The 10,687-nt window shown below is 46.3% G+C and overlaps 2 non-coding genes across 2 annotated transcripts; both read right to left on the bottom strand.

Moving 5' to 3' along the window:
• Positions 1-1,555: 1,555 nt before the first annotated feature.
• LOC125526236 lies at positions 1,556-1,747 on the bottom strand. Its single transcript, XR_007291645.1, has one exon. It is a non-coding gene; the product is annotated as a U2 spliceosomal RNA (small nuclear RNA).
• Positions 1,748-6,181: 4,434 nt separating this feature from the next.
• Positions 6,182-6,376, bottom strand: LOC125526234. Its single transcript, XR_007291643.1, has one exon. It is a non-coding gene; the product is annotated as a U2 spliceosomal RNA (small nuclear RNA).
• Positions 6,377-10,687: the final 4,311 nt, after the last annotated feature.

The following is a 10,687-nucleotide window of genomic DNA, read 5'->3' as shown; positions in this document are numbered from 1 at the left end:
CCGGTACTAAAGGTTCAACACGAACCGGCATTAATGCATAGCCGTTCGAACCGGCACTAATGGTACCATTAGTGCCGGCTCAAATTCAAACCGGCACTAATGTGCTTCACGTTTGACCCATTTTCTACTAGTGGTGATATTGGGTTCATTAACACATATCTCATAGATGCAACTCAGGTTAAATTTCATGCCGCAGCTACCGAGACCAACTTGCTACGATCGTTGGTAATAAATGAAAACAAAGATATAATACTCTTTCCTTACAACTTCAAGTGAGTGTTACTGTCTTGTGCGTATTCGGTTTCCCTTATATATTAGTCAAGGTTATAGTAATGTAATTGATGAGTTATGCATGCGTGTGGAGTTTTCACTATATTCTCCTAGAGATTAAGCTTGAGCAGGGACTAGTAACCGTCTTAGACTCAAGACGAAAAGATCCCCAGGACTATGCAGACATGACTCAAATACTCGAGAAGTAAGTTAAATCGATCATTATCCACCATATCAGCAACTTTGTTCATTTCCTGATATATCAAGTAATTGTTTTCTTTGTCTGGCAGGGCTTGGAGAAAATTCACCAGAAAAGCTCCGGGACTGCCGAAGGAGCTGCAATTTAGACACCCGAAAGTAAGTACTATAGTAGCATGTTCCGCGCATCTACTAGTCATTCAAGCCTAGTTTCATCAATACCATTTGGCATTCTTGCTTATCAGTTTGATTGACCTCTATTTCTTGTAAAGTGGTTGTGACAGGAACAAGGGAATGATTTCTGTGGATACTACGTTTGCGAGTCCATCCGCCACACGACCTGTGAGCGGGGCTACACTGACGAACAATATGAAGTATGTAAATAACAACATTAATAATTTTATTTTATTACCATCATTTGTGTTGAGTTTCATTCATTCATATATATATGTATTGACCCCCTTCTTTAAATTAGATGTTTCGGAAGCGGGATGAACTCCTAGCACCAGCTCGCATGCGAGCAATTCAAGAGGAATTGGCGGCATTCTTTCTTGACCACGTGATCCCTAAAGACGGAGAATACTATGTGGACCCTGAGTCCGTATGATTATATTTGTAAGAGATAATTATTGTATATATGTAGCCCGTAGTGTCGGATAGATATACGAGAACTTGTTGTGCGACCAATCTCTCGGAGAAGGAGAGGTGGTCGATATCACTTCTCTCTATGCATATATGTTCATGACGATCTTCTGTTTCCTTCGTTTGCTTACTAGCTAGCTAGCGTGTCTAGTCCTCTCTATACGTATGTATAGTACGTAGCGTCGACTAAGCACGGACATAAGAGAGGACACTTCTCTCTATTAATTATAGCTAGCTAACACAATATATGAAACACCTAAATTAACCCCCAACCCCCCCCCCCTCGCTTTCAAAAAAAACAAAAACCCCAGCCACAGAAATGCCGACGCGTGTCTCCAGGCCCGGACTAAAGGGACATGACATTAGTACCGACTCTTTAGTCCCGGTTCCAGAACCGGAACAAAAGGCCCTTACGAACCGGGACAACACTTTTTCTACCAGTGTATGGACTTAACCAAGGTCAAGATTGTAATCTTTGTTTTGGTTGGGGTGCACCTGTTCCAAGCACTAGTGCAACGCTTGCTCTCCCATAAAAAATAACTTAATATCCCATGAACCCGTAGATTCACGTATCAGATATTAAACTGATAAGAATAGATACTACATTTAATCTTAGCTAAGAGGCCGAGAAAGGTATGCTTTGAACGGTGACCCTGCGTCTGATTATATTGCTTTACGAACCGCCTCTGCTCAGCTGCAAAGGCGATGTGGGATTATTCAAATAAGTCGATGATGTGTGTTCCCGCGAGAAAAACAAAAGGCCTCGCGTACTTCTCGTCCAACCAGCGACGCGGGCCGGTCAGGTGAACCTGGCTGTCCCGTCTGGGGTCGGAGCCCAAGGAGGACGTGATGGCCCAGCTGACCCATGGCCCAAATTCTCCACCGAGAACAGATGACCTTAATTAGAGTTTCTAAAAAAAAAGGTGACCTTAATTAGAGTATAATATTGCCGGTCTGTTTCTCCTTTTACACTTGCAAGCTTTATTTTGTGTGAAAAACTCAGGAGCTTTATTCTTCTCTAGATATGGACTAAAGGCATTAAAAAAACCCTAAAAAACGTTTAAAAAATGTAGACTCAAAAAATTCTTCGCATGCTTTCATTTTTCTGTATTGATTACAAGGTGGTGATCTAAGCCTCATGGATGCGACTAGTCGTGACAGGAAGTGGTTATGCATGTAATTCTTTATTTATGATCCAGGCATGATGGAAGATGGTTATGGTCCCACATGCAAAAAAAGGTGGGTTCGGATGCATAGGTTTCGTCGATGCCATTCGCAACGGCTCCCGTGGGTGTCGTATTTCCTTCTTGCAAGTGTTGCTCTGGTGTGTCGTCACCAAGCTCTTCCTCACTTGGTTGGTTGTCTTCGGGCGAAAGCCTAGATTCGGATTCAGATCGGCGATGATGGTATCCTTGACGTTTTTCCTCTGTTGAGCATTATTTTGGAGACACGACATGGATGTTGCTGCTGCCCAGTAGATGTAGATCATGAGCAAAAACTAGCACAAGCCTTAGTGGGAGACCTGCTGCCCAGTAGATGTAGATCATGAGCAGAAACTAGCACAAGCCTTAGTGGGAGACCTGCTGCCCAGTAGATGTAGATCATGAGCAGAAACTAGCACAAGCCTTAGTGGGAGACCTGCTGCCCAGTAGATGTAGATCATGAGTAGAAACTAGCACAAGCTTGGTACCGACACTGGTAAAGGGCTTAGAACGGTGCCTTCAATGGTGAAAATGATACAAAGATTTCGATATTGACATGTCCGGGGATGCGCCATGTATGAAACTTCCCACGGAGCACCTAGAAGAGTGCAAGGAGTGCGTCAACACCTCCATGAGGTGAACAATGCCCACGGGCATCATCATTGTTGGCATTGCCCATGGTGGAACTCAGTTTCACCCAGGCTACAAAATAAACTTCTATCAATCTAGAGGAGTAATCGACCCAAACCAATGAACCATCTCACACTTCCACCAGCAAGCCCCGCATGTTTCCGAGCATTGCCATTTAACTATATTCAATTAATGCTATAGCGCCGCCATGCACCACGCACTGCCATGCTACTCTAGATCAAGGAGCGAAATCACAAACAAATGTTGTGTGCACTCTCTATTCCCACCACGCTACCAAAATCGACACAACAACTAACGCACGGAGGAACCACCATCGGCCTCGCAAAGCCAATTTGTCATTGTCGAGCACGCGAACAATGTGTCGCCGCCCCTGAAATGTGCTTATGAAGAGATCCCCGTCGCCGCGGTTCATAGTTGAGAACTTTGTCGGCTGACATCCTCCGGCAACAAAAAGGGAATGAGGAGAACAGTACGGTGGGGGAGGGAACATGGGAGTGACGCGGGACCTAGGCAGAAAAAAATGATGAATTCCTTACCTAGATACAAGATTATCTCGTTGCCCTAGAAAAAACATAAAGGTTCCAACCCAACTTTTCTGTAGGGTGGAAAAAAATTCTTCTCAGAGCTGCGAAAGGTAAGCCTAGTTATTTTTACCTGTATTTTTTCGGAAATAAGACAAGAACGTTTCTCCTTATCATTGGAGATTAATTACCAACAAGCTCCTCATGCTTTCGTCTCCTCGTAGTAGATAGCCAACGCCATCATGCTTCGTTTCATGGGGCTGCTCGTGATGTGGGAATCGTACTTTTGTCCAGAGTATATTCTTTTCTATGGACAAAGTGAGTGTTAGGGCTGCTGTAGGCCGGTGAGGCTGGCTCGGTTTAGTTTCACCTCGCTTGTGGGAGGAGGCCATGACCAGCTTATAAGGGAGAGATTTCTTCCTCACTTCAGCCCGGGCTTTTGGGTTAGAGTGTGCTCTTCGCTGAATGCTGGCCCGTGTGTGCATAAACGTTCAGAACATGAATAGAGTGTGGCCTAGGCCGAGTTGGACGCTAACATCTGGTATCAGAGGCCGGTGAGGCTGCTTGGTTTCTAGAACATGAGTAGAGTGTGGGCTAGGCCGAGTTGGACGCTAACATCTGGTATCAGAGGCCGATGAGGCTGGCTTGGTTTCCAGAACATGAGTAGAGTGTGGGTTAGGCCGAGTTGGACGCTAATATCTGGTATCAGAGGCCGGTGAAGCTGGCTTGGTTTCCAAAACATGAGTAGAGTGTGTGTTAGGCCGAGTTGGACGCTAACATCTAATATCAGAGGCCGGTGAGGCTGGCTTGGCTTCCAGAACATGAGTAGAGTATGGGTTAGGCCGAGTTGGACGCTAACAGTTTAAAGTCTAGAATCAGCTGAATATTTGACCAAGTACACCGTGCGTATATTTCATCGGGACGATAATTTTTATGCGCCGTTTAAATATTTCATTTTGTCGATGGAACAAAGTCGAAGCATTTATCATATACTCCCTCCGTTTCTAAATACTTGTGTTTCTAGGTATTTTGAGTGAATCTACATTCTAAAATATGTCTACATACATACGTATGTAGTAGTTATTTGAAATGTCTAGAAAGACAAATATTTAGAAACGGAGGGAGAAGTTGCCATTTTGGTGATATTAGTGTTCCTCATGATTTTTTTTATTTTCGCCGTTAGTAGTGGCGCGCATGCGTGCGAGCCATGTGCCCTTTATATTTTCTTCGTAACAAAACATGACGATTTTCGTTGTATTTCAAAATTGTTGGTTTAATGTGTGCACTATCGACATTCAAAAATATATCATACGCCTATTTTGTCGGTCATCAATTTGAGGGATTGATTATATATTTTTTAATTGATTCTTCTCATTATAAAACGGATTTTTGCCGGTTTTTTTAATTTATATTTCATGTGGTTCATATATTTATTTTATCTTGGTTAAAATCCATGTCAACAACAGTGAGATTCAATTGGGATCTGTCGCGAGCTTTGTAGGTTCACGTGCCAAACGACTGCTCTTTCATCGGGAAGATCCAAACAAAAGCTCGAGTAAAACTAGTGCCAAGTAGTGGAAGATAAATCCAACCATCCATCGCCTTATAATATGACGCCCAGTCAAAGAATCGATGCACGCTGGATCGGAGCGAAGGAAAACCGGAGCACGTCCAGGGTGGATGGACGGGGCGACGAGCGGACCTGTCCAGACTCTCGGATAGTTCAGGCGAGGTTGTGATTGCGGCTGGATGCAGCAAAGCAAGCTGGATTCGAGCGTCGCGCTCCACACTACAGGTCTCTCGTCTGCACTTCACTCCGGTCTGAACCCTGAATGTGAACGAAGCTGACTGCACCGCTGCAGCCGTTGTACTTCATTGTCATGGCTGGTCCTTTGGGAGTTGGTTAGCCACGATAGAGCTGCACGTTCGTGCTGATCAATACTTACAATTTTCGTGTTGCATCCTATCTTTTGTCTCTTACACAGTTACACTGAACCAACATGCATGCTTGGGCCTACCTCTGCTCTATCTGAACGGCAGCTCCATTTGTCTGAACCTTTTTTTTTCAGCCATGTCGATCGACTGCTGTATGTACTTTGTTTCTTTTTTGGTATTTTCGTTTGTGAAACGATAAACTGGGAGTCCGAGACTCAATTAAATCTGACGGGTTCGGGTGCCAAAACTCCTGTTATTGGTAAGCATGGAGCGACACAATCCATTTCGCACGTGGAAGAAAAATGCAGCCTAAGATCCAAACAAACCCTTAATAAAACTTCTACTGCTACTTAAGTAGCAGAAAAACCCATCATCTTACATTCCCACCTCCCAGTCAAAGATGGATGGAATGAAGAAAGCGTGAGCGGACGGGACGCCGAGCCGACATGCGGGTGTGACGGAGCAGAAACGGAGTATATAAAAATTGTTGAGCAGAAGAACTGGTGGCGCTGATGGGAGTTCCATCATCTATGCGTGGAGGCACCGATAGGCAGAGGTTGCGGCCGGGTGCAGCAAAGCAAGCGAGCTGGACTGGACTGATCGGGCGTCTCGCTCCGCTCCAAACAACAGTGACATATGACACGGAGCTCTCCTGCAATGGAAGGAGCTAGCGTGCTTGAGAGGAGAGGGGGGTGTGACTGCGAGGACGTACATGTCTCCCTTCTGTACTTCACTTCGGTCTCTGAGCCCCGAAGCAATGCTGCAGTAGCAATGTCCCTCTGGACCGTGCAAATGAGACTCTGGTGAGAACCGTCCATGTAGCATGCTACATAGACAAATTCTCCCTCATAAAAAGATCACTTAATATCTCATGGATGTGTAAATCCACATATCAGATATTAAACTGATAAAAACATATGCTACATTTGATCTTAGCCAAGAGGCCGAGAAAGATATGCAAATGAGAGCACTTCTTCTCATGCAGATCAATTAACAAACTCTTCATTCTTTCTCTTTTGGTAGTAGCTAGCGAGGCCATCATGCTTCCTTCGGCAAATTTGACCTGTGGACAAAATTAAATCACAGAATGAACTGCCCGTGAAACTATTTCACGTGGCTGATCTTTTTGTGTGACGCCCGATACAAAGGCGCCACACTACACTGTGCAACGCCTCACAGATAGGCGCTACACGACTGGCCAGCGTTGCAGACTGCCTAAAAATTGCTAAGTCATTGTGCAGAGCCTAAGAGCTAGGCGCTGCACTATATAGTGTGGCGCCTAGCTCTCAGGCGTTGCACTAGTGGTTGCATTACAAAATGAAGCAACCACTAGTGCAACGCCTAGAAGCTAGGCGCTACACTGTATAGTGTGACGTCTAGCTCTCAGGCGCTGCACACACTACTAGGGAAAATGTTATACACAGAACTTTAGCAGTAGCGCTTGTTAAAAGAGCACGCTACTGCTAGATAGCAGTAGCGCGTCTCACCGAAAACTCGCTACTACTAAAATTCCAATCACTTAGCCGATGGGCTACACATAGTAGTAGCGATCTTTCAAAAACCGCGATACCGCTAATAAACTTATAGCAGCGCGTTTATGTATAAATCGCTATTGCTAACGAAAAGAAAATGAGATGAAAAACGAATAGAGAAGTAAATGAAAATGAAAGAAACAGAAAAAGGAGAAAGGAAAAATATAAAATGTAAAGAAAAATAAATGAAAAAGGGAAAAAATGATGAAGACGTAGCAGTAGCGCGCTCTCTGAAACGCGCTATAGCTACCTTAGCTATAGCGCGTTTTCTGTAACGTGCTACCATTACTTTTGACTTAAGAAAAAACGGTTTCCCCCCGGCCACCACTTCTCCCCCAAATCGATCCCTCTCTTCGCCAACGTCTCCCCCACTTCGCCGTCGCCCCCACTTCGCCGCCATCTCCTGCCGGCGTCGACGCCGCGCTCATCCTCACGGCCGCCGCCCGAGGTCGCCCAGCCTCACCGCCACCGCCTCTCGGGCCGCCCTCGACCTCACCGTCGCCTCCCTCGACCTTACCGCCCCCGAGCCCGCCAAGACTGCCGCGTCCCGATCCTGAGCCCGCCCACCCCGCCCCTACCTCCGTCGCCAAGCACCTCCCCGCCACCGTCTCTCCCCTCTCTGTAAGCCCCCCAACCCATCCTTTTTAGTTAATAGACGTTAATGTTAAGTAGTAGATAATGTTGATGTTTTTTAGTTAGGGTAATAATAGACGATGTTAAGTAGTAGATAATGTAGATGTTAATTAGTTCAGTAGGGTTTAGTTTTTAAATTGAGTTTCTTTAACTAGATGTTAATTAGGGCAGTAAGGTTTAGTTTAGAGTAAAGTTTAGTTCAGTAGTTAACTAAATATAATCTATATTTGGTTTTTGAATTGAGTTTGAGAGAGCATGTATGATTTGTGTAGATTTTCTTGAAGTGTCAGACTCTATAGGACATGCAAATTTGAAGTGGTCAGGATATATGCAAATTCCTCAATTGTGTTTGCCCATGTTTCGATTGTGCCCAAGTGGCCTTTTGTTGTTTCCAGGGAATGAAGCTGAGTGGCCTATGTTTTACCGGAATGTTGATTCATTTCCGTTCTGGCAAATTTCAGGTTCTTGATTTGTCCACTTTTTAGCAAAGGTCATACCGAAATTTTCCGTAAATTTCGGCATGACTTGTGCTACAAACTAGGACATATCGAGTGCCCGGGATTTGCCGCACCAGGAAGGAGTCAACGTTCCTGCAAAACATAGGCCTTTTGTATGTCATTATTCATTTTATTAGGTCTAGAATTAATTTACTAGATTTAATCGTAGGAAACATGGCTAGCAACGATGAAGGACAGGGTTCTGGTGATTGCGACGACGTCTACCGGGCGGCAGACGAATTTTTTAGCCTTGCCGACGATCAACCGGTGGCATCGGGGATTGAGACCGACACGCAGACCGGTGTTGAGACTGAGACGGCGCTGAGACTCAGACCGGCATCGAGACCGGCGCTGAGACTGAGACCGGCGCTGCCTCGGGGAGCGGAGCCGGTGTAGAACCGAAAGCAAATAGGCAACGACTTCCTAACAAACTCAAGACTACTAGACTGGTGGTCACGGAGGTGGACGACGGCAATTTTGAGCCAAAGGCGCCCGAGGAAGCGCGTCGATGCTACGGCAATCAAATAGGCTGCATCGTACGGACAACCGCCACCATCAACGATGAGAAACTACCGAAGATAGAAAATATGAGGAGCTCCCTCCTAAAGAAGTTTCACCAGATATTCTTGTTCCCGGGCCGAAATGAGAAGGATTATGAAGATCCAGATGAGGACCTGGCAATGAAGAAGATAAACAAACACGCCATGACCAAGTTTAGCAACGCGTTGGCCGCCTGGAAAAATCGAGTGAAAGCAAAGATCATCGACAAGAAGGAACCCTACTCTGAGATTGTAAAGAATAATCCGACAATCACGGAAGAGCAGTTTCAAATATTCAAGGAGGCTTGCGAGGCCAAAGCTGCCAAAAAAAGTCTCAGTATATGAAGGGGCTTCAAGAGAGGAACATTGGGAGCCACCACCTCGGAAGTCGTGGTTACGGCGGAAAGAGGTCCAAATGGGCCAAGGAGGACGCGGAAGCCGCGAGTCTTGGCATCCCAGACCCCTTGGCGGATTTCACCATCCCGCAGGAGCGTGACGTCCTCAGGGCCCGGCACCGTTGGGACCCAGTGAAGGTTTACGAGACAACACCGGTCATTACAGAGTTCATGAGACTGCTGGTAATTTTAGTTTCTGATCAATTCGACTGCACACGTTAGTCATATTTGTAAACGATCCTTGTGCCTTTTGCAGAGAGAGCAGCACCGGATTGCGGCCGAAAGCGACTCGCCGTCTGAGGCATTGGCGAGGCCCAAGTGGGACACTCCATTCAACCGGGCATTGAACATATTGAAACGACAACCGGTGGATACTCGACCGCCGTATGGACGCGTGCACGGTGTCGGAGACGGCGCCACGTGGAAGAAGTACTACCGTGAGACCACGGAGGAGAGAAAGGAAAGACGAAGGTTAACTGAAGAAAACATCGACAAGAAGGTTGAGATTGCGGTTGAGAAGAAATCATCTCAGACAGTCGCAACAGCGGTAGCTGCCGCAAAACAGGTGGTTGCAGATTTGTCTACTTCCTTGGTGACGGGCGTCATCACTTGGACAAGGCAAAATCCAGAAAAAAACGCAGAGGACTTTCCCCTTGCCGACTTCTTGGGGAGCAGCTTGACTAGCGTTGCACCAGCACCTGCTCCCGCACCGGACGTGCTCGGTGGTGCTTCGTCTTTGGCTGAGCTCGACGCCCTCACGGTATCTGTCACACCGGGCCCCTTCAATATAAATGTATAATCTCCCGTTTTCGTTGCCTTTCGGATGTCTCACGTCACAGAATTTTCTTTGCAGGAAGACGAAACCCCGTGCACCATATTGTACACCATCGGCGACCAGAAGGTGGACGTGGGGAAGGCGATGATAATGAAGCCAAAGGAACCATTGTTCCACAGCCGGCCGACCCCCCGAACGTCTTCAAGGTTTCCGTGGCCAGTGTCGAACTGGGCCACGAGAATTTGCCTCCTCCAATACTAGCGGGGGATGACGACGAGACACTGCGGCGGCTTGGTGATTGTTGCAATGGGTGGGTCCTGTTGTGGCCAAAGAGTCTGCTTCGTCGGGAGGCGGCCGGGAGCACACCCACGAGCACGCAGCCTCAGCAAGGTATGAACATCAACACCCCACCTACCCAATTAGCGTCTGGTGTCGGGTTGGGTGATAGCCGACGGGGTAAGGAGGAGGCTCCATTAGTCGCTGATGACGTCGCCATGGATGAGGATGAGGACGACGATGGCGCTGAACAGCATGTCTATACTGGCGCCTCCTCAGGGTTTGAGCGTCATGAGTCGATGCCTGAATTGCCGTCTCAACGTATTATGGACGACCTTCCTGAAGGAAATATGCCCTAGAGGCAATAATAATGTTATTATTTTTATTTCCTTATATCATGATAAATGTTTATTATTCATGCTAGAATTGTTATCCGGAAACATAATACTTGTGTGAATACATAGACAAACTAAACGTCACTAGTATGCCTCTACTTGACTAGCTCGTTAATCAAAGATGGTTATGTTTCCTAACCATAGACATGTGTTGTCATTTGATTAACGAGATCACATTATTAGGAGAATGATGTGATTGACATGACCCATTCCATTAGCTTAGCAC

The sequence above is a fragment of the Triticum urartu genome, chromosome 7 (assembly GCF_003073215.2).
Source record: "Triticum urartu cultivar G1812 chromosome 7, Tu2.1, whole genome shotgun sequence".
In the NCBI taxonomy this organism is placed as follows: domain Eukaryota; kingdom Viridiplantae; phylum Streptophyta; class Magnoliopsida; order Poales; family Poaceae; genus Triticum; species Triticum urartu.
The sequence above is the reverse complement of the archived record's forward strand: the minus strand, read 5'-3'. Positions and strand labels throughout refer to the sequence as shown.